General features: G+C 38.8%; 1 protein-coding gene across 1 annotated transcript in view; it reads left to right on the top strand.

Moving 5' to 3' along the window:
* CRPPA (CDP-L-ribitol pyrophosphorylase A) overlaps nucleotides 1–23,710 on the top strand; it is a 303,327-nt gene that overhangs the window by 61,294 nt on the left and 218,323 nt on the right. The gene's annotated exons all lie outside the window — the stretch shown is intronic.

The raw sequence follows: 23,710 nt of genomic DNA, 5'->3' as shown, positions 1-23,710 counted from the left end.
ATGCTTCATTTGATTTCAGTCTTCTTAAATTTATTTAGACTTCTTTTGTGCCCTAACATGTCATCTATCCTAGAGAATGTTTCATGTGCACTTGAAAATAATGTGTATTCTGTAGAATACAGAATCTGACATGAGTCTCTTATAGGCAGCATATAGACAGGTGTCATTTTTTTTGTCCTTTCAGCTGCTCTGTCTTTTGATGGGAGCATTTAGTTTATTTACATCAAAAATGATTGATAGTATTGATAGTATTGATAGGTATTGTTTGTGTGATTTCCACTATTTTGTCTTCCAGATTGCTGATATATTTTTCTGTATCATTTAATGTGCTATTGATTCCATCTAGTGTAGTTTTCATTTCAGTTATTGTATTCTTCAGTTCTGATTGGTTCTTTTTTTACAGTTTCTCTTTGTCAATAGTCTTTTTCTCCATTTTTATCCTGAGTTGGGTGAGCATGTTTATGACTGTTACTTTTAACTCTTTATTGGGTAAATTATCTCTATTTTAGTAGGTTTTGGGTGGGGGTTATCCTGTTCTTTCATTGGAACATACCCTTGCCTTCTCATTCTGGTAGTCTTTCTGTGTTTCTATGAATTAGGCAGAACACCTACATCTCTTGGTCTTAAAGGCCTGGCCTTGTTTAGGAATATACCTTGTGTAGACTCTGTGGGCCAGGTGACTGTGACAGGTGGGCTGGCGTGGGCTTGGGCCAGTGGGGGTCTTGGGGTGCACTGTGTTCGGGTCACCTTGGAAGGACTGCTGGAGTTTGAATGGGCACTGGCTGTGGGGTCCTGGTGTGCACCGTAGGAGAGCTAACTTGGCAAGATGCTTGGGGCTGGTGTGGTCCAGGGGGCTGGGGTACACTGTGGCAGCACTGGCAGGCCAGCTTGAGTGCCTGGACTGTGTTCTCACTTGTACTATCAAGATGGAGGGTGAATGCAAACAATGGCACTCCGTGGTGCCTCTGATCCCAGAGTTTCAGCTATTTCCCACTATCCCTACCCCACCCATGTGGCAGATGCTCTATGGTTAGTAAATGGATTTCCTTCATGTAGTATAGATGCTCTTTAAACTACTGTTTATTTTCCATGATGCCCCAGGGCATGCAAACCTGTGTACAGGCCCCTTGGTGATGTCCCTCCTTATTGTAGGTTGCCATGTTCTGGGGTGGGGTTCCCATTGGTACTATCTCTCCTACCCATATCTATGTGGTCCTTTTATTATTCGTTGTGCAGAAGCTGTTCAGTAAGGCCTCAGTGCTTCAGGAGAAGTTGCTCTGTGTGTAGGTGTAGATTCAGCGTGTCCATGAGAGGAGGTTAGTTCAGGGTCGTCTTATGCTGCCATATTGGACTGGAACCTGATTGTTATTGTTCATTAACATTTCAGTTTCTGTAATGGTTATTGAATTATCAAGGCTTTGTCATGTTCCCTCTGCCAATTTTGACACATTATATTTTTCTGGAAATTTATCTGTTTTATTTATATGTTCAAATTTATTGGCATATTATTTTTAATCAAGTTTTATCTGTAGGAAGAGTCTATTTGTGTAAAAATAGGCCATTTATATATCTTCTTTGAAGACATGTCTATTCAAGTCCTTTGTTACTTTCAAAAATTGGGTTGTGTTTTTGTTGAGTTGTACGAGTTCTTTATATAGTCTGGATATTAATGCCTCATCAGATACGATATGCAGATATTTTCTTCCATTCTATGGGTTGCCTTTTCACCCTGTTGATAGTGCCCTCTGATACATAAGTCTTTTAATTTTGATATAGTCTAATTTATCTATTAAATTTTGTCTATGTTTTTGGTATCGTATCCAAGAAATCATTGCAAAAGTCAGTGTTGTGAAGCTTTCTCCTATGTTTTCTTCTAAGAGTTTTATAATTTTAGTTTTTACACTTAAGTCTTTGTTTCATTTTGAGTTAGTTTTTGTGTATGGTGCTATGTAAGAGCACCATAACTTCTTTTGCACGTGGATATCCATTTTTCCCAGCATTATTTGTTGAAAAGACTGTCCTTTTCCCATTTAATACTCTTTGCACCAAATAATTTGACCAAAAATGTAAGGGTTTATTTCTGGGCTCTCTATTCTATTCCACTGGTCTATATGTCTGTCTTTATTCTAGTAGCACACTGATTTGATTACTGTAGTTTTATAGTAAGTTTTGAAATCAAGGATTGTTTTGGGTATTTGGGGTGATAATGTACTCTTTAGTATAATTGACGCTAACCATATTTTACTCTAAACCTTTCTTTTGTGTTGATTATCCGGAATAGTGTCTCAAATCTAGTAGATGTTTAGTACATGTTATTGTCAGAATTCTGAAAATTGTGAGGACATTTTATAGTATAAAATATATAATGCTTTTATAGAAACTATGAGTTTATACTCTATATACCATGGAGTAGAAAACTGTAGAAACCTTAGAGAACATACATCAATTTTTTTCCTGCTCTTACCCTGGTTCACACTTGTTCTTTAGGAACTGTGTCTTAATAAGATATGAACATCTGTCTTTACCTGTGTTAGACGATTTTTTAAAAAATGCACTGTGGATGCAGTCCAATTGCAAGTGTCTGTAAGAACAACAAAAGACAGGCAAAAGATGAGGCAAACAGGACACAGAATCAGACTGGAGAGAGGATAACAAAAATAATAGGGTCGTTACTTTCTTCCTGTAGTTTGTCCTGCATTCATGGCATTGTAATGGAAAAATAAGATCCTGGGGAAAAAATTTCCATTCTGGGAGATTACTGGAAATCTTTGGTATGTTTGTGGTTTTCTGGTGAGAAAGTTAAAGGTGGGGAATGGAATGTATGGGAAGAAGCATCCAATGGAAATACGTACTCTGTTTTAAGCAGTAGGCAGAAAGGCCTCTTGGAGCTGTCAAAGCCTTTTTGCTTTATCTCTAAAATCCTGATCTCTGGCTTACAGAATTTGGCAAGAGAAGCTGCTTTTTAAAATAAATAGAAATGAACTCAGAGATACAGTATTTTCTTTTCTTGATATTTTACTGCAGCTCAAAGTAGGTGCGGACTTCTGGAGGACAGTTGGGAGAGGGCAGGATTTATAAGGAGGCTTGAGAAATTACATGGGCACTGAAGAATTACACATAACTGGCAGTCCAATTCCACACTTTGTATGTGACAAGAGCCGACAGACTCTAGCACACAGGCAGCCCTTCTAATTTATGCTCTTCCAAAAATGACAGAGCTCCAGACTACCAGGCAATTCCGTGATCATATCATGAACTGTACTGTGTACTAGCAAAGAGATGCTGTTATTTAGGTGGAAGAAATAAGGTTCAAAATGAAAAACTTCTTGGTTCCCTTGACTGTAAAAGGAATTCTTGTAAGGTTTGGGTTCATCCAGAATCAGATGATGAAATAAATTTTGATCTCATTTAGTTCTTGGGCTTCTGATATTAATTTGTGTAGTATATGTATTAACATCTGCATGGTAGCTTACCAGTTCCTGGCCAAAAAAAGTTTTGCAGGCAGATTTAAGAACTTAAACTCCCATGTGAGGTTCTTTTATTTTAGAAAAATTGGAGAGTGATGGAAAAAGTATGGTGAGGAGATACTTTATCATGAAGGCATATAAATTTTAAAATTCATAAAATTTTATTTAGACCTGTCAAACTGTTCTGTTAAGCGGGTGAATTAATGACAGTTCTGTGCATCTCTCAATTATATCCTATGGTAGTGGATATCTGAATTACACCCATCTGTGGTAGGCATTGCTGTGTCAATTTGGCTATTTGGGAACTATTTTTCCTTGTTAGATTGGCCAAAAGAACAATATGAATGAGTTTTGGAAGGCTGAAGTGAAGCAGAAGCCATTTCTCTCCGAAGGTCTTTTTGTTGTTAGATGGTGTGACCAACAGGCACAAAGATGCCTGGTAGTTTCACCCTGTCCTCACTGCCTCACTCCGTCTGCCTTGTCTACCTGACTATTAGAGCCATTGACTGTTACCCCAGTTCACCACCAGACAGACACTGGTCTGGGGACCAATTGAGGCAGGAGCTGCACAGACCTCTCCGTGACTTCCCCTCACCTTCTGCCTTTGGTGGTGGGATGTGCTTGTCTAGTGAGATTGGCTAATCAGTGAAGCCTTCTCTGATCCTTGAACCTACCTTTCCAGTGCACAGCTTCCCTAGCAACACACTTCCTGAAGTCTAATTCCTATAATCCCTTATCATATATTACTCCCCAGACTGATACATCTAATTCAACTGTGGAGTTTTGTCCATACTGTGTCCACTTACAATGTCGTACAAGCAGCTCTTACTGTTTTTTGCCGTTGCTAAATTATTTTCTTAGCATTTTTAAAAGATACACATGTCTCTTATCAAGTAACAATTTTCCATGCTGTTTGATGCTAAAGTTGTTTGAGTTTGTAATATAGCTTTCTTCTTGGGTGTTTCACAAAGTGTTGCCAAAAGAACCAGAAAGAAAGTTTTGCTTTTAAGTGGTTCCGGCAGGGTTTTGTGTTATTGGGCTGTTGCCTAGAACATTGAAAAGTCATATATAGAGACATAAAAAAGATTATTAACTCTATACTATATTACATCTGGCGTGTTTAGGAACCACCTTTGTTGTAGAGATTAGTCATATCTGAAATAGTTGTGTGTGGGCCAACCCTTCAAACTGTGTGCCCTTCAACACGTTCTGAGGTATTGTGGACTTACAACAAATAAAACTTTAATCTCTGCCCTGCACATGATTTCAAAGTTTGTCATTATTTTATGGACGTTGTTATATGTGAGCATTAATATCTTGAGAAAGAGTTTGATGTTTCAAAATACGAGCTTGAGATGTAGTTTAGCATTATCTGGACCATTAAAGGAGACATTTTCATAGGTTTTTGAATGAACTCAATTTCTTGTAGAGTGAGTGGAATCTTTTTTTTTTTTTTTTTAACTGAGAATATTTTGGACAAGGGTTTATTTTTAGTGAAACTTAGGAGCACTGTGAGTGCCAAGATGGCCATATACCTCATAAACCTCACAGTGGGTAGTCTGAAACAAAATAGTGGTAGTTCTCTGCTTTTGGTATTCTCTAGGTTCTGTGTCAAATCATTTCCCAGGGCTTTTGGCTCCTTGTAAGGACAGAAGTGCTTGAGCAGCCAATTCTTCAGTGGATAAAAATGATAAACTCCAGAATCTCTCTCTCGTGAGAGAGACAGAGACATGAATACAGAAAGAGAGATGAGATATATATGTATATATTTGTATTTGTATAACAGCATTGAGGACCAAAAGTGCAAAAGTGGGAAAGAATTCAACCCTTGAAAGAAGGAGATCACAGTAGGTAAGATCCACACATGTATGGTGTGCCACTCAGCTCTAAATCCACTCTTCACTGCGTTCCTGGATCCCGTGGACATCTCTCCTTTGCAACGGAGGGTGTGAAAGGAAGGGGATTTTCGTCCCAAGTCTGGTGTGCTTCCATTCCTGCTGGCTCCGCAGCTGCCAGCAGCGTGTGTGTGTGGCATTCAGTGCCACTCACTCTTGAACGAGTTTTTGATGCGAGTTCTGGCCTGCCATTCTCTGCCTGCCAGCTCCTGCCTGCTGACAGGCCGGTGGAGGATTTCCCGTTTGCAGTCCTGGACCACAGTTGTGTGTGTGCCAGCCTTGGTTTCGTGGCATTCCAGCAGGAGGCTTTAGGCTTGTCAGTCCCTGTCTGCAGTTCCTTGTTCATCCGTCTCAGGCTCCGGGCCATCCAGAGGGGCTCCCAGCTTACCAGTCTTCCTCACCCCTGATTCCTGAAATGCCAGCCTTGGCTGGCTGACTGTGTACCATCCTGGCCCAGGTCAAGCTGCTAAACTCCTCCACCATCCAGTGGGCTACAGCCATACCTTCTCCAATGAGATTTGAATCTCAGCCTTGGATAGAGGCCCCACACCCTCTTCTTTCCAAATTGTTCCTTCCTTGGGTGTTTTCCCTCACAGTTGGTATGCTTTTTAGAGTTCTGTTTTATTAATTCTTAGTGTAGCTATTGTACATAGTTAATAATACTGTACATTAAATCTCTCCTGTTGAAATTTTTGTGTAGTTTACAACTCCTGACTGAACATAGAATGATGCATGAAGTGCTTTTCCCTGAGGTGACTTCTCAGTCCCTGTAGTGGCAAGGCAGAAAGCTTTTTTTTTTTTAATCCTGAGAAACCAGAGGATGGAGTTTGGAGCTGCCAGGGAAGTTGGCCATTGAGGGAGCTCTTCCAGCACATAAGGAGCCACAGAGGAGGGAGGCCTGATACGTGCATATAAAATTTCCTCAAGCCTTTGCTGATTCCTGGGCTGTGCATGTGTGGGGCAATATTCCAAGAGCCCCAGGGAAAAACATCAACTGGAAGCCTGAAGAAGATGAACAGAGACTTGAGCTGCTCACCCCAAAGGAAGACAGGGTTTGGAGTTGGAGTCTTGTTATGCAAAGGGCATTGGTAAACACCTTGGGCTTTTCATCAGTATTCTAAGAGGACCACATTTTAGGAGTACCACTTCCCAGGAAACACCATGGAAAATAGCAATCTATAGTTAGTAAAATATATCCTCTACAGTGTCTAGTATGTATTTAAAAACTATTAAACATTAAAAAGGTAAGAGTGACTCATGTTAAGAGGTAAATAGAAAAAGACCCCAAGGTTGGAAGCAGCAGGAAAAGACTTTAAAATAACTATGACAAATAGGTTGAAGAAAAAATATGTTGAGGCTTCCCTGGTGGCACACTGGTTGAGAGTCCGCCTGCCATTGCAGGGACACGGGTTTGTGCCCTGGTCCAGGAAGATCCCACATGCTGTGGTGCGGCTGGACCCGTGAGCCATGGCCGCTGAGCCTACGCGTCCGGAGCCTGTGCTCTGCAACAGGAGAGGCCACAACAGTGAGAGGCTCGCGTACCGCAAAAAAAAAAAAAAAAAAGTTGAAGAATTTACAAGACATGAATTGATATACAAGGTTGATAGAATGGATGAGTGATGAGGAATTTCAAGACAAATATGGAAAGAGTGAGAAATCAAATGAAAATCTGAGAATGGAAATATATCCCAGATTAAAAAACCTATAGTGAATCTATTCACTGTAATCAACAGTGAATTGAAGAATGGGACAGTGAACTTGAAGATAGCCTGGGTTCCAAGAGATCAAGGTGGAAGTTGCCGGTCTTGTTACAGCTTGTGCCCAGAGCTGGAACTCCGCCAGTTCTGTCCTTCTCTATAGGTCAGAGCAGTTAGAGTCCAGCCCGTATATTTAAGGAGAGGGAAAACAAACACCCCCTCCCCACAAGGAATTTGTGGCTCTCTTTAATCTACCACATTCATCATGCTGTACAAGTAAGAAATGTGGAATCACACAGGTCTGGGTTTGTGTTTGGTTTCTGCTACTTTTTTTTTTTTTCAGTACGCGGGCCTGTCACTGTTGTGGCCTCTCCCGTTGCGGAGCACAGGCTCCGGACGCGCAGGCTCAGCGGCCATGGCTCACGGGCCTAGCCGCTCCGCGGCATGTGGGATCTTCCCGGACTGGGGCACGAACCCGCATCCCCTGCATCGGCAGGTGGACTCTCAACCACTGCGCCACCAGGGAAGCCCACTGCTACTTTTATGTTCAGTAATTTGCTATACTTTTCTGAGTCTTGGTATTTTTGACCAGGAAAGGGGTTAATATGTTTGCTGGGTTATTGAGAAGGAAATAACTGGAAATAGCAGCAATTAATGGAAGTTATTACACATTATTGTAAGTCCATTGTTGGCTTCAGTTTGTTTAGTCCCTAGTAAAGTGTTCACATGTAAAAACTTACAGCTAATGCTTTAAACTTAATTTCTTTAAGTTTCATAATGTTGAGAGTGGTAAGTAACCTAAGATTTTTTTCCCTGAAATTTTGTTCTTGTTCAAATTATACTTTGTTATTGAGCATGGATGGGGTATATAAGTTGTCAAGCCAGTGAGATGAGTAGAGATGGAAAGGACCATCCAGTGGTCATTTGGTTGGTTACATGAGCATAAATGGGCATGAGATATTAATGCAGCCCAAGCAAACTAAGCTGCTAGCAGGATGGAGTTAAACATATGAGGAGTTAGTGGTAAATGCATTTACCAGATGAATCACCACAGGGATATTTTACACTGTGTTAGAGAAGAAACAGTTGCTTTGAAAGAGATTTCAGGCTTAACTTAGTGGGGGAAAAAAACCAGGTTTGTTTCAGTGGGGAAAAGTACTGGCCTTTGCATGCAAAACTCCAGTAATAATTGATTCTTTAGCAAACAGAACTAAACCAGGTTTAACCACATCACATTTTTATTCAGTGATAATTTCTTCTTTTAAAATTTCTACGTAACAGATGTTAGAATGTATTCATTGAACAAGTGGTGAATCCCCATTGGTTTAGAGCTACTTGCCCTTTGCTTTGACAGTTCTTATTTAGGTGCCTGTTGGTCTAAGCATCCACTTTGGGCAGGCGTTTACATCTGTTCCTGAGAGCTGTGTGAGTTTGAAGTGTGTTTATTTTTTTAATCATCTTTTTAAAGAATTAATTAACTTATTTATTTGGCTGCACCAGGTCTTAGTCGCGGCACGTGGGATTTTTAGTTGCTGGGATCTTTAGTTGCGGCATGCTGGCTGTAGTTCACGGACCAGGGATTGAACCCAGGACCCCTGCATTGGGAGAGCAGAGTCTTAACCGCTGTACCACCAGGGAAGTCACAGGAAGTGTGTTTAGAATGGGGATTGACCGGGCAGGAGTGTATGTGTCTTTAAGACTATTCGATTCTTCAAAACTGATTTAAAATGTCTTCTTTGGCCTCATCTAGGAGTTTTGTTAAATTAGCATCGAATTTTTGATTCACACAGAGCGAAAGGGAAACTAGTTCACTGAGTGGGATATCGAAGGAAGAATAACTGGTAGGTGATCTTCCCATTGGTAGTTAAGAAGTCAAGGTACTTATAAAGGTCAATATGTATTAAATGGCAGAAACAAGATAAAAATTATAGCCTGATTACCTGTTATGTTTCCTGTAACTGATTCTTAAAACAACAACATGCTTTATTTTAATACATTTTGATAATATTTGCCCATAAAAAGGTATAATTGCTTTTGCAAATACCTTTTTTTTTTTTTTTTTTTTTTGCGGTACGCGGGCCTCTCACTGTTGTAGCCTCTCTTGCTGCGGAGCACAGGCCCCGGACGCGCAGGCTCAGCGGCCATGGCCTACAGTCCCAGCCGCTCCGCGGCACGTGGGATCCTCCCGGACCGGGGCATGAACCCGTGTCCCCTGCATCGGCAGGCGGACTCCCAACCACTGCGCCACCAGGGAAGCCCGCAAATACCTTTTAATAAGGTTTGATAACATAGGATGAAAAGACTGGAGACTATGTCCTTAGCTGGTTAGTTGAAAAGACTGGAGACTTGTGTCCTGAGCTGCTTAGTTGTGAATATATTCAGCAGTGCATTTTTATTAGCATGCTGTCTGTCTTTACCTGTGTGGTTTTCATCTTTTTGGTTTCACTTTGAGATCTGGTTCTAATGTTGAATATTTTTTGATATACATGCCATAGGGGAATGAGTGTATTTGAAATAGTAGCAATAAATAGGATGACTGACTGTTAATTTCTGATGGCTGTAGTTCAGTGTGGAGGTTCAGGAAACATTCTGTTAAACTTACGTGTTTAATGACACTAAATTCCTTTCTTGGAAACACCCTTTTCTTACCCATTATTGTCTTTAGGATAATAAGAAAACTGCAAGGAAAAATTTTGTATCCTCCATTTCTAAGAAAAACTAAAAATTCTAAGATGCTTTAGCCAGACTTTTTTTTTCTTTCCCTTAAAGATCTCAAGTTTATTTATAAGTTAGAAAAAAAAAAAAAAGGGGTAAATGTCCGAAGCTTCCTTAGGCTGTTAACGATAGGTTATATCCTTTCGTGCAGTCTGTGTGTTTCCTGCCACAAGATACTGAATGGAATTAGCATCAGGAAGTCACAGACTTCCTGTCATTAGAAGTAGGCTAGTCTACTTCATATCTGATTCTGATGGATTATGAAAAGCATAAATGCCCTTTGTTTTCAACCATAGTACAAATCATCATGTTATATCATGTCCTGGTGGTATATAAAGCAGTATAATATTACGTGAAAAAATGAACTGTACACTGAGTGCTGCATTTTAAATAAATTTCACTTTCTATACTTACCCTGGCTTTCTTGATTCAGATGAAGGAATTTACTAATTTTAGTTTATTCCTAAAAGGAACATTCTTGCCATTATATATTTTTTTCCAGGAGAATGTTGTCACTATCAAATTGTATACTTACAATGTCATCTGGAAATAATATTATTTTCAGTAAGACATTTTTGTAAAAACTGAATTTAATAAAAAATTTGTTTATAATCTAATTTAAATGATAAATAGTAAAATTCATTTTGCTGGTGTAACTTCTTCTATTTTCTGGAAGATAAAACAGTGTAATCATTTTAAATGGTATCAAAGCTTGGTAGAAAAAAAAAAAAAACCTTGGTAGCACTGTCTAGTTTGCACCCAGATAAAGGAGCTCATAAGGTGGCAAGAACAAGAAAAGTAAATCTGGAAACACCAGTTTGAGGTTGTAGTATATTTTCTATAATCTACATCCATGAGTGCTAGAAAAGAAATAGGGTAAGGATGTTAGCAGACTGAAGCCAACTTAGGAGAAGGGACACAATCAAAGTAATAAAGAGCCAGAGGACTTTAAAATTAGACCAGTTGGGTTTGATTCTTGGTTCTCACACTTATTGACAGTGTGACTGTAAGCAGGTTATTCAACCTGTCATTCTCAATTTCCTTATTGGTTAAATAGGGCTAAAAATGTTATCTATCTCGAAGGATCAGTGGGAAGTTTGGATGAGGTAACACATGGAAAGCTCCTAGTACAGTGCCTGATGTTGCAAGTGCTGGTCAGCTGTCATTATGTACAAATATCCCCAAGACTCCACGGCATGCAACAACTCTTCTCCCTTACTTGGTTTGCAGTTTGGCTGGGTGTTGGTTGATATAAGCTGGGCTTGACTGGGTGGCTCTCATTATGGTCAGTCTTGTTACTGATTGTAATCTGTAATTATCTATTTGGTCTGGTTTACATGTCTCTTATCTTTATTCCCCTATAAGTTGTAAGTTGTAGTCCAAGAGGGTAGGGACTTTGTCTTGTTCACTACGTTACCCTCAGTGCTGAGCCCAATGCCTAGCATGTAATAGCCACTCAGTAAAAAAAAAAAAAAAAAAAAATATATATATATATACATATCCCTTATAAAAACTAAAAACTTGAAAGATACAGGTTTATATTTTTAGTTGAAATTGATTATGTTCTCTAGTGCATTTTATTTTGGTGTGGCAGTTCACTACAAGCATTTTTAAAATACCACATTAGAACACTTACCTATACAATAAAAGACTTTATGTGAGAATAAATAATAGTGTTATTATAGGGAAGTTAGCTTAGCAATGAGTAAGCAAAACTCTTACACATTATATATCTTAATTTATATATTAATGATGCAGAGGACTAAAGGAAATCATCTGGGTTCTGGTGAAAATAACCCGAGTAAATGTTTCAGCTTTAATGACAGATTGCTTACACTTAGGGAGTGAACTTCCTATATAAAAAGTGGGATAATTGTACATATTTCATAAGTTTTATAGTACTGAGAGTGACATTACAGCAGAGTCCCAAGACTGGTGAGTTGACGGTTGAGTACTGCCTACAGATATGTTTGTCTGTCCTTCATAATTTTTCTTAAAATAATTGTTTTTCATGAAATTAAAAAAAAATTATTTATTTATTTTTGGCTGCGTTGGGTCTTCGTTGCTGTGCGTGGGCTTTCTCTAACTGCAGCGAGTGGGGGCTGCTCTTTGTTGCAGTGCGTGGGCTTCTCATTGCTGTGGCTCTCTTGTTGTGGAGCACGGGCTGTAGGCACGCAGGCTTCAGTAGTTGTGGCGTGCGGACTCAGTAGTTGTGGTGCACAGGCTTAGTTGCTCCGCGGCATGTGGAATCTTCCCAGACCAGGACTTGAACCTGTGTCCCCTGCATTGGCAGGCGGATTCTTAACCACTGTGCCACCAGGGAAGCCCCAGTCCTACAAAATTTTTTTAATTGAAATTTTTCTGGCATTAAAAGAATCAACATGATTTCCTCCTTAAACAATGTAAGAGTCAGCAATACTCTCCCATTCTATACTTTGTATACACTAGTTTGTGCTATAATGTCATATAAATTGCATTTTTATACATTGCATGCCCTTCAATACTCATAATTATTGCTCTTTGCAATTGTCTTTTAAGAAGGAGAAAAAGTTAAACCAAAAATGTTTACCATGTAATGTATACATGTAACAAAAATGTTTACATGTATATTATCATTTATGTTTACCTATGTGTGTAGTTATTTTTACTGGTACTCTTTATGTAGATTCAGGTTGCTATCTAGTGTCCTTTCATTTCAGCCTCAAGAACTCCCTTTGGTATTTCTTGTAGATCATTCTGTTTACAAATTCTATCACTTTTTGCTTACCTGGGAATGTCTTAATTTCTACATCATTTTTGAAAGATTGTTTCGTTGAATATAGAATTCTTGGTTGGCAATCTTTTTCTTTCAGCACTTTGAATATGTTTTCCCACTGCCTTCTGTCCTCCATGGTTTCTGTTAAGAAATTGTTAACTTTAATAGTGAATCTTACGCATAAGTTACTTGTTACTTTCAGAATTCTTCTTGGTTTTTTGACAATTTGACTGTCATGCATCCAGACATGTATCTCTTCCTGTCTGTTTTTTTGGAGTTCATTGAGCTTAAATTTAGTTAAATTTATAAATCATCATTTTTCATCAAATTTAAGAAGTAGTCAGGCATTACTTCTTTGCAAATTCTTTTTGCCCCTTTTCCTCCTTTCCTTCTAGGTGGGACATCATCAGGAATACCAACACAGGAGACCTATCTTCAATGTGCCAGTTGTTTCTTCTGACTACGCAACCATATTGTGTCTGTCTAGTGAATTTTTCATTTCTTTTATAGTTTAGAATTGCAGAATTTCTATCAGGTTCTTATTAGTAATTTCTACGTTATTAATATCATCTAACAGATGAGGCAACTTTCTCATACTTTGGTTCTTTAGACATGGTTTCCTTCAGTTCACTGAACTTATTTTTTAAAAACTTGTTTGAAGTCTTCATCTAGTGAATCTGAAGTCTAGGCTTCTTCAGGACAGTTTCTCTCCCATGATTATTCTCTACTTACGTTTCATTTTCTTTGCATATCTGAATTTTTTTTTGTTAAACTGGATATTTTTACTAATATGGCAACTGTGAAAATCAGAACCCATCCCCTTAGCATTTACTGTTGTAAATATTGCTTGTTTCTACTGTTTAATAACTTTCCTGAACTCATTCTGGAATATCTATATCCTTAGTCATGTGTAGCCATTGAAGTCCACTAAGTTAGCTTGTAGCAGTTGGCTAATGGTTAGAGATTTCCTTAAATGTCTGGAACTAACAATTTTCCCAGCTTTGCCTAAGGGCTGTCTGTGTGTGTAGGGGCACACTTCCTATACTCAGAAAAGCAGTTACAACTCTGCCTTAGTTCTCGCTCCCAGCTTGTGAAGATGCAAAATGTCAGCCAGAAATGAGAGCATAGGGCATTTTCAGGTCTTTCTTTGTTATGTGCACAGCCCTATGCATGTATGTGGCTTTTTCTAGATTCCTAGGAATAGTTGGAGCTTTTCAAAGTCCCCTGTGGACATCTCATTTTCCAGCTTTTCCTTTTAATTGTTTGGTCAGCTTATTTTCAATTGTTAAAACCACATTAGGCAGCTGCACTAATAAACAATTAGCATTGATAGTATGTAGCTAATGCTCCCAAGGAAACACTGCATTGGAAAGCTCTGACTCAAGTCAAATAAAGACAAACCTTTGGATTTGGACTTTTCAGGGAACTTCTGGACAGGTCAAGTTATGGCAGTTACCTGGGAATTGGGATTTGAGAAGCTCCAGCCTTGTTTTACCTTATCCAGGGGCTGCCAGGCTTCTGGTTTTCATTGTGGTTGTAGGCAGTTGGTTTTCAGGGCTGTCATGCTCAGAAGAGAATGTGTGGCAGAAACAGGGTAAATTAAAATTCTACAACATTAACTATTTTTACCAAGATTTAGTGCTATGTGTTTGAACAATTCCACAGATCGTCACATGCCTTTGTTTAGTTTGCAGAGTTCTTAGAAAGCTGATTTTCATAATATCTGCCAATGTTCTTGTTGTTGTTATGGAAGAAAGCATTTTTGGAATACTTAGCTCTTTTTGCTTAGTCCCCTCAACAAGTAACTTATTATTATTTTGTTTTTTGGCTGTGTTGTGCAGCATGTGGGATCTTAGTTCCCGACCAGGGATCGAACCCATGCCCCTTGCAGTGGAAGCACAGAGTCTTAACCACTGGACCGCCATGGGAGTCCCAACAAGTAATTTTATTACTTGATTTTTCACATGATTTTTGTAAGTCAGTTACTCCTGAGTTTAGGAGTATTAATGTCAGATATGAAAGAACCAAATATGCAAAAGTTGACACTATGTATACTATTTATATACATGTTATTTTAAATTATATTTTAGTACTCAATAAATATCTTCTAAATGCCTTGTTCTTTAAATTGGAAATATCTTTCTCTAAAATGTGCTTGTGTCTGCTTTGATGTTTTAATTACAATTAAGTAGCTATGCTAAATTAGCAGATCAGGCATATTTTCTCCTATTAGACTAGTCTCCTGTTAGACTACTAGTAGTAGACTAGTAGACTAGTAATTTCCACATTAGATGGAATTAGTGGCTTAATGCCCTTTGTGATTAAATAGGCAGTGTTTAAGCTTTTACTTAAGAGATGTTTCTGGCTGAATGCCCTTTGTGATTAAATAGGCAAAGTGTTTAAGCTTTTACTTAAGAGATGTTTCTGGAAACAAGAACATCAGTGTCTAATACAAAGCACATGCCTACACTGAACTAGTGAGTTGAAACTCAATTCTTAAGGTATATAATCAAAATCTCACTTGTTGTTAAATACAGGCTCATTATTAATATATAGATGCTATGGTTGGCATGAAACCAGTGGTTAGACTTTTCTGAAAGAGGTGCTGTGTGTGTGTGTGTGTGTGAGAGAGAGAGGAAAAGAGGGAGGAAGTGAGGGGACAGAGGGAGACTAAAAAGGATGAGAAAGAAATAGATACAGAGATGAGGGCGGGAGGAGAGGAGAAACAGAGAAAGAGAAAAAGACAGAGAAACAAAGACAAAAGGAAACAGAGGGAGAGACACTAGAAGAGGGACATAGACTGTGAGCATATTCTTGGAAAAGTTGAAGTAGGAAGGGTTAAATCATAATTTTTCAAGCTGTGTTCCATGGAACATTGTTCTTGAAGAGAGTAAGTTTTGGAAAAAGATCTCTTGGTGAAATATACTTGGGAAATGCTAGACATGATATTCCCCATTCGAATATTCAAAATGCATATTAGTAAACTAAAGTCTCTGAAATGGAAGTTGCTGAACTATGTTGAAGTTAGCATTTCCTGAACTTATTTGCATAAGGAACATTTGCTGTGGATCACAGCTAATAACACTCAGAAAATAGTGTACTTCTGCACAAAACTGATGGACTTGGAGACAATTTTCATGTATTTTAACTTTTCAGTTACAGCTAAAGGGGAGATAAGGGCAAGTGAGGAGCAGTGGCAAGAAAAGGTGAAGGCAATCTTGTTTTACGTCATTTCTGGGGAATAGAAATCTACTTATTTTTGCTAAGCTGTATCATAAAAATAGTGTGGGTAATAATGAGGCTTTTAAAAATTGACAAAATTTAAAAATTCCTATTTGTACCATAGAACTTTAAGAATGCAATGAATTGGTTCTTATTGCTTTGCAGAATTCCTGACATATGGTAGTTGTTAGTTTGTGGGTATGTGTGTAATGGATGAGTGCATTTTATTGTGATCTTTAAGATGTTACAGTTTCATGGAATTTATTACTTATAAGAAAGAAAGCTAGAGGAAAATGAAAGTTATTTTCAGCTTCTGATCCTCGATGACTGGGCTTTACCTTTTCTAGATTGGTAAATTGAGGGAAAGCTATTGAAAACTGCTGAAACAAGCAGGTACATTTGCTGGTTTAACCTGATCTAAAAATCCCTCAGAGTTGAATGCAGTATTTCTTTTACTTGTGGCTAACTAATATCATGGTTTCTAGGAAGTTGTCCTTTTTATGTCCTTTGCAACCACAGGAGAATTAGATTTTATTTAGGCCTTTTGTTTTTTTTAACTAAAGAGATTCCTTATGAAAGTACATAATTTAAGGCTTAATCTGACTGTGAAATCTTTGGCTTTTTACGAATGCTGGCTTTTTGTGTGTGCATACATGTACTCGTGTGTGGGATTGTTTATACTATTACTATGAAGTTTACAGTTGAGAAAAAAAGGTTGGTCACAGGATAAGGCAGTATCTCTCAGGAGTTAATTTTTCACATGTATACTTTAATACTTTCAGATTGAAGTCCATTTTCCTTAATCGTTAATCAAATACTATTTGTACATAATCTAAGGACAGTGGAAGACCTGACTACACTCTAAAAGCAATCTTAGATTAAAAATTAGTACAGATGTACTGTTCTCAAGTAATCCAGATGACAGTAGTATATGGTTTCCAGAGCCATATGATTACCACTAAATTTTTGTAAGAATCTGTTTGATACCTCTGGAATATAGTTTTAAAATACACTACTTTTTGATTAAAAATTTCTTTGCATTTTTATCAGGCACAGGTAGAAATGCTAGCAATGAAGTAATGGATAAAATAATACATTCATTATCTCACAGGCTCCTAACTAGTGCCAGTGTTAACTCCATCTTGCATAGGGCCTTAAATAAGTCTCATGTACCTCTTGGACATAATCAGTGATTAAAACTGTATGAAGAAACATCTTCTTTTAAAAGTTGTGCCTTTGGTGAAGTTTCCCGCAGTGGGGTTAAAATCTTTTAATTGTTTCAGTGATTTAACTCCGGCTGCCTAGACAGCCATTGCTAAAGGATCCACTTTTCCTGCTGAGGCCTGAGGTGTGTGCTGTGTTGTGTGGTGGTTAGCAGGCAATCATGTTAAAAATGACCCCAAATTACCACAGGTTCTCCCTCAAAACATAGTAGGAAGTATTCCATTATGAAAACTAGAGGTAGAGTTACTTATCTGTGGCTCTTACAAGCAAAGCAACAACTTAGGAATTGATTTGCAAGAGTATTATGATTTAATCTAAATGTAGTGCTTTGTAGTGTTTTTAATTTATGGTAAAATTGAAGTAAAACTAGTCTTTTGAATGTGGTCTGCTGCTTAGATTGTTCTGTATTTAATCATCGCATTTGTACAGTGAAACATCCAGGATATTTAAGTTCCTCAGTTGAAAATTAAGTCAGGACTCTCAAATCTTTTAGGAAACTGAATAAAATAATACCAAGGAATAAACAACACGAGGAGAAACCATTAAAAAAGAAAAACCTCTAAAAGTTAAAAGAAATTAAAAGATGTTCTCTCACCAACGGTTCTACAGTGAGTGGACGTGTCAGTATCATCTTTCTCTATGGTGAAACACATATGGCTTTCAAAAATATTAGATAAAATGGAAGTTACAACAGGAAGCCTTTTTAATCTGATTTTTATGGAGACACTGAGAAAAAAGACGAATCATACGGTTTCTTAGCCTTTGGCAAAGACAGTGTGTGGTGAATATGGCCTGGCATTTTGTTGCAAGTCCATGATGTGGAATATACCAAGGTCAGGTGGTGAATTTTCACTCCTGTGCAAGGCAAGGGGAGTGAGTGTGGCACTTTGCACCTTTATTGCTGAACCGAGGAGCTCCCCCTTTTTAGTGCCTCTGTTGATATATCATACGTAGATACTGATATGTGTGCATTGATATGAGTGTATATATTGATATAATTTCTTAATAAGCATACAGTTTTAGGGTAAAAATCACCACTTAAGAACATTTTTAGTGAATTGAATGTATGAAAGAAAAAATATTTCATCCTGGGGAGAGTATATACATCTCTCCAATGGCTATTCCCTTGGAGTTAACCGTTTTTCTGTTTGCACAAGGTGCACTTTGAAAAAAGTGTTAGGGTGCTTGTTACTTGATACCCTTGAGTGCTGGCCACCTTCCCTTGCTTTTCCCCAAGGCCGAGATATATTTGAATACAATCAGAGTTTGACCTGGAGTGAATTGGAGAACTCCGCATTCTTGGGAAAGGAGAAAGTAAAAGAACTGCTGTTTCTTTTAGGTGATGATTTGAAAGGACGCTACAAAATATTTTGATTCTTTTAGGAAAAACAGAAAAAAAAAACATGGTAAAAGTGAACTGGAATGTCTTATTCAAGGTGCTAATTTTCATTTTATTCTAACCTGGAAAGACATCAATTTTCAAACTTCTAGTTTTTCTTTGACATTGCAGCAAGGCAACTAGAAATGGTCCCTGGTGGGGCAAATATGGCATGTTTGTGATTTGATAGATTTTAGACACTGGATAAAATTGGTCCTAAATTTGTCCTATTTGGAATTGCACCAGGGAGGAAGCTTGTTCTATCTTGTTGCTGTGCATTTGAATGATCAAGAGATAGCTTCTTGTGTTCAGTATATTCTCCCTGAGATCTTTCACAAGCATTGTACTTTCTGGGGAAAAAAATTACACAATTTAACAAACTAAAGATTTGGCAAGAATTATTTAGGTATGTTTTGAATCTTTTTCTTAACCTGAAAACATAACACATACATAACTGATTAACATAGATTTAACATAGATTAATTACTTTTTTCAGGATTACTGCTTCAGCTTTTTCATGGTCCCAATGCGTACAAATTAAGGTAATTTTAACTCATAATGGACTTGATGGCTATTAAGTTTTCTAATGTGAGGATTCCCTAGAGAATAAGACCTCTGTGATAGGCTTTGTAGGACTGGTGATCTATCCTGATCCCAGGACATCCAGATTTTAAGAGGGATTTCCTTCTTTGATATCTACATGTCTTTCCTACTCTTGATATTTTCACGTTGAAAACTAATCAGAGCTGTTTCTTTTCCTGTAATTTTTTTTTGTTTTTGGTAGTTCATCTAGGCCTTTCTATGTTGGATGTCTGTTTAATATCACGATAATGCTTTTGGAAAGAGAATGTGCTTTTGCTTACATTGAATAGCAGGGAATAAATGTCAACACTCAGGAAATAATTATTAAGTTGGGAGGGAATGCAGTTCTTTCAGAGGACTGAGAGCTGGGGTTAGGTATGAGTCCTACGTTTTGACCTTTGTACTATCACCGAAATTTCTTTTTTCTTTGTTTTTCTTAAAACATATCCCAATCTTATGAAAAGGTGTTACTGCACTATGCTTTTTGAGTATAAAGACTAAATTTTTTCACAGTAGTTTATGGACAGACTATCACTTACCTGTTATATTGCCAAGTTCATTATATGTTCCTAAAACACGGTTCAAAAAGGAGTGCCATTCCTTTCGACGTTGGTTGTATGGTCGATATATTCCATTGTACAGGTTTACTTTAACGTTAAAAATGGAATTTTTTGAATGTTCAGTGCATGGGAGAAGAGTCTACCTGTGTTGATACTAATGAGCTAAGACTCTGGAGACTTCAAATATGCTGTGATGGGGTACCCAGGTAGCATTCTTGCAGAGAATAATCAGTCTTATACTTGTCAGTTTGGTTTGGAAAAGATTTTTGGATAATTCGCCATATTTATGAATAATCATCAGTGATGCTGGTAGTTATACAATCTTTCAGAAGGATTTTGAGATAATTGCCTCTATCAGGAACTTTTATTGGTACTGGAACTTTCCACTGTCTATGGAAGTTCCCTGATTAGCTTTTGAGTTTACAAGGAAGAGAGATTAAAAGTTTCCCAAGAAAGACATGTAAGTTATTGGAAAAAGAGAATTCATTGGTAATGGCAAGCTGTTGAGACCTGAGTTACTTCTAGGGGTTTTGCTGCCTTATGGTTAATCCATTTTTTTCACCTCATCTTCTAAATTTATGATTTCTGTTTTTCTGTAACTTCAGATTTAGTTTCCACAACCCTCGCGCTCCAAGAGGGGTGCATGCCATAGTAGATTTGACTTCCTTTCTCAACTGGCAAATTCTTTCCTCATGTCCTAGTGCAAACTTTGGGCATATAGAGCCTTCATCAGCCCGTTCACCCAGATCATAAGCTACTGATCATCTGTTGGACTGGCTGCTCTAGAGATAGGTCCCCACCGATAGACCAGTCAGCAGAACCTATGGAGTGGGGTTGGGAAGGAATGGGTATGACAGGAAAATAAAACAAGGTTGATGCTTTCTTAGCAGGGATTGTAGATCGGGTATTTTCGTTCCCAAAAAGGGGTAGGGGGTGGGGAGGGCATGGCCAGCACCCAATATTGTTTAAAAGATTCAAGCACAATATCTCATCGATATCTTAATTATTGGAACAGGAGCAGATAAATTTGGGCAAAGTTGGAAAACCTCACATTGTTTCCGGCACTTTGCCTGTTGTGATAAAAATGAGAAGGGTGAAATTAAAATTCTGTCTTTTATAACTCAGTTGTTACATTATTGGACGGATTACATAAGGATAATGAGGATGGTGATTGTGTATAGAAGAGTGTTCATTTCCCCTAGGCCTTGTTAGTGGTGCACCATGTATTTGCCTCCATCTGTACTAGAGGTGGCAAGGGCCAGTGTAATTCATGTTGAACACAGGATCTAAGTACATCAAAGGCTGGTGCACAGAGTGAGGTGTAATGGCACAGAGGAGTTGGGGTTTGCCAGTGGCATGCTCTGCTGGTCCGTGCTGGAATCTATAGAATACGTAGAAAAGGAGCAGAAACGTGACCAACCGCTTGGGCTGTGTTTTCCCTCACGCGGTCTATACTTGTTGACAACAAATGGAATGATCGCCATTCCTTGTTGCTAAGGAAATCCGTTAAGTTTCTCAGAATAGAATGTTACCTATTACAGAAATATTTCAATCCAGGTGTTCCTGGCCGACTTCCCAGTGTCCCCAGACAGTCCTACTAAATAGGTGCTCCCTGGTCTGTAACTGGTTTCATCCTGCCCAGAGACCACAGCCTAGCTCTCTGATGGTGAGGGAGGGACATGCAGGCCTTAGTTCAGGCTCTCATCAATAAGTGTGTGTGTGTGTGTGTGCGTGCGTGCGTGCGTGCGCACTCGCGTGCACGTGCATGTGCTGTGCTTTGGGGCAGCTCTGCTTTGTACTGTGGGTGTACATTGGCTGGACAGCTCTGCTCCATTCTTTCACCTTGGTTTGACCAGCAGTCTATCCAGGCATGTTCTCATGGAGATGGCAGGTATAAAAGGGTGGAAACACACAAAGTTTCTTAAAGCCTAGATCTACCACTGGCACACTGTCATTGCTGCCTTCTATGGGGCCAAATTTGTAGTCTTTTGTGTCTGGCTTCTAAGGCTAAAGCATAATGATTGCGAGATTCATCCATGTTGTTGCACATGTCAGTCTATTGTTCTGTTTTATTGCTGAATAGCTTGTCACTGTTAGTTTTAGCCTCAGTGGCCTGGTGTTCAGGCACATTTAATTCCTGTTCTCTTAGCTCTGACTTTTCATGATTGAAGGATGTAGGCTAGGCTGTAGAGAAGAGTTTTTAGGAGCCACAGAGTTTCATAGAAAACCTAGAAACAGAGTTTCACAGTGTTTAAGTCAACAGTTGATGCTGGGGGAACTAGATTGTAAAGTGAGACTCAGAAGAAACATTTGAAAATATCATGTGAAATATGAGAACCAGGGAGAAGGCTGAAGGTACTAAAATTAGTGTAAGGAATGGACCAGCAGGAGGCTATTGGACAAGTTGTTGAGACGGCGGGATAATTTTAAAACCGTAGTTTTGGTCTTGAGATAATGAGATAATGTTTGGCGTTTAAAGCAGATTGTTACAGTTTTAAGTGTTGCGCTGAACTCAGGTTAAATTTTGTGCAACTTGTGTCATTGAAGAAAAAGTAGAACTGATGTCATGAAGTCATCGGTGCTTCTCTTCATTTCCCACAGCCTGTGAACATACAGATTTAACTTTGATCTCTTTGTGTTGTATTTGCTTGTATATCTTCCCCAGCCTCATTCATCCTTCTCGGTGCTTAGAGAAGGATGCCTGGCAACTTTTCCATAAATATTTGCTTGGTATCTGGATAGATACTCCTCAAGTTTTTTGATCATTCTTTTTCATGTTTCTCTCATAAATGTTGGACATGTATTTACAGCTTATGAGTATTCCTGCTTGATGTTCTATAGGGAACTTAAACTGATGCCATGAATCTAACCAATGGAACTGTTCCCTTTTTCTGCACCTTCCAACTGGGGTAATAATGTCACCAACCCTGCTGATGCTGAAATAGCTTCTGGCTCTGGGCCCTCCCTTCTCTGTTTCCTGGATTTATTTCAGATCCTCATGATCCCTTTTTGCTTTTTCTTTTTTTTTTGCGGTATGAGGGCCTCTCACTGTTGTGGCCTCTCCCGTTGTGGAGCACAGGCTCCGGAAGCACAGGCTCAGCGGCCATGGCTCACGGGCCCAACCGCTCTGTGGCATGTGGGATCTTCCCGGACCGGGGCACGAACCCGTGTCCCCTGCATCGGCAGGCGGACTCTCAACCACTGTGCCACCAGGGAAGCCCCCTCATAATCTCTTGATGAGATTACAATAACAGCCTTCTAACACAGCGGTCCCCAACCTTTTTGCCACCAGGGACCAGTTTCGTGGAAGACAACTTTTCCACGGTCGGGGTTTGGGGAGGGATGGTTCAGGCTGTAATGAGAGCGATGGGGAGCGGGAGATGAAGCTTTGTTGGCTCGCCTGCCGCTCACCTCCTGCTGTGCGGCTCGGTTCCTAACAGGCCTTGGACCGCTATCCTTCCGAGGCCCGGGGGTTGGGGACCCCTGTTCTAACAGTTTTCTCTGCATGAATTTAAAGTTACCTTATCTCTGCGGCTGGGTATTGATCCAGTTTTTCAGTTTTTCCCTTAGTTGTTGACCCTGGGGCTGGACAATGCATGTGTGATATGTCTGCTCAGTGGGTTTCTGGGCACTATCTCAATTCCTTAATTTTATTTGCAAGCTTCGATCAGTTTACTTTTTCAAAGAGATACATAAGAGTAAAATATTCAGTGAACCTCTTAGTTTTTAATAGTGTTTGACAGTATTTGATTGTGAAGCTGAAAAGAAATAGTTAAAAACAGTTACACAATTACCAGTGAAATTTACTTTTCCATGTTATTTTTCCCTCTAATTATCTGGATGCAGAAAAGAAGTATCATCTTCTAGGTAATGTTTAACTGATGCATATGGGTGGTGTTTGCCTATAAGTTCATAGTGGCTTTTGGTTGGGTAGAGCTGATAAAAATGTGAATAAACTGACAGTTTTTTGTTTTAACTGATAAGTGTTTGAAAGCCATTTGTAAATGTAATTCTGTATAAACTCTTCTAAAAATTGGTACTCATAGAAATCTTGTCCTTAGCCAGGTCATTTGTAATTTGTTTCCTGAAGAGTGATGATTGCATTTATGTTATCAGCCTCATATGGACTTAGTCTGAGGTTGTTTATTTACTCATAAAATGATTGGATATATTGTAAGAACAAAGCTTCTTGGACAACTGTCTCTCCTGCAATTC

The sequence above is a fragment of the Globicephala melas genome, chromosome 9, assembly GCF_963455315.2.
Source record: "Globicephala melas chromosome 9, mGloMel1.2, whole genome shotgun sequence".
Classification (NCBI taxonomy): Eukaryota; Metazoa; Chordata; class Mammalia; order Artiodactyla; family Delphinidae; genus Globicephala; species Globicephala melas.
This window is presented reverse-complemented; position numbering and strand designations above follow the sequence as displayed.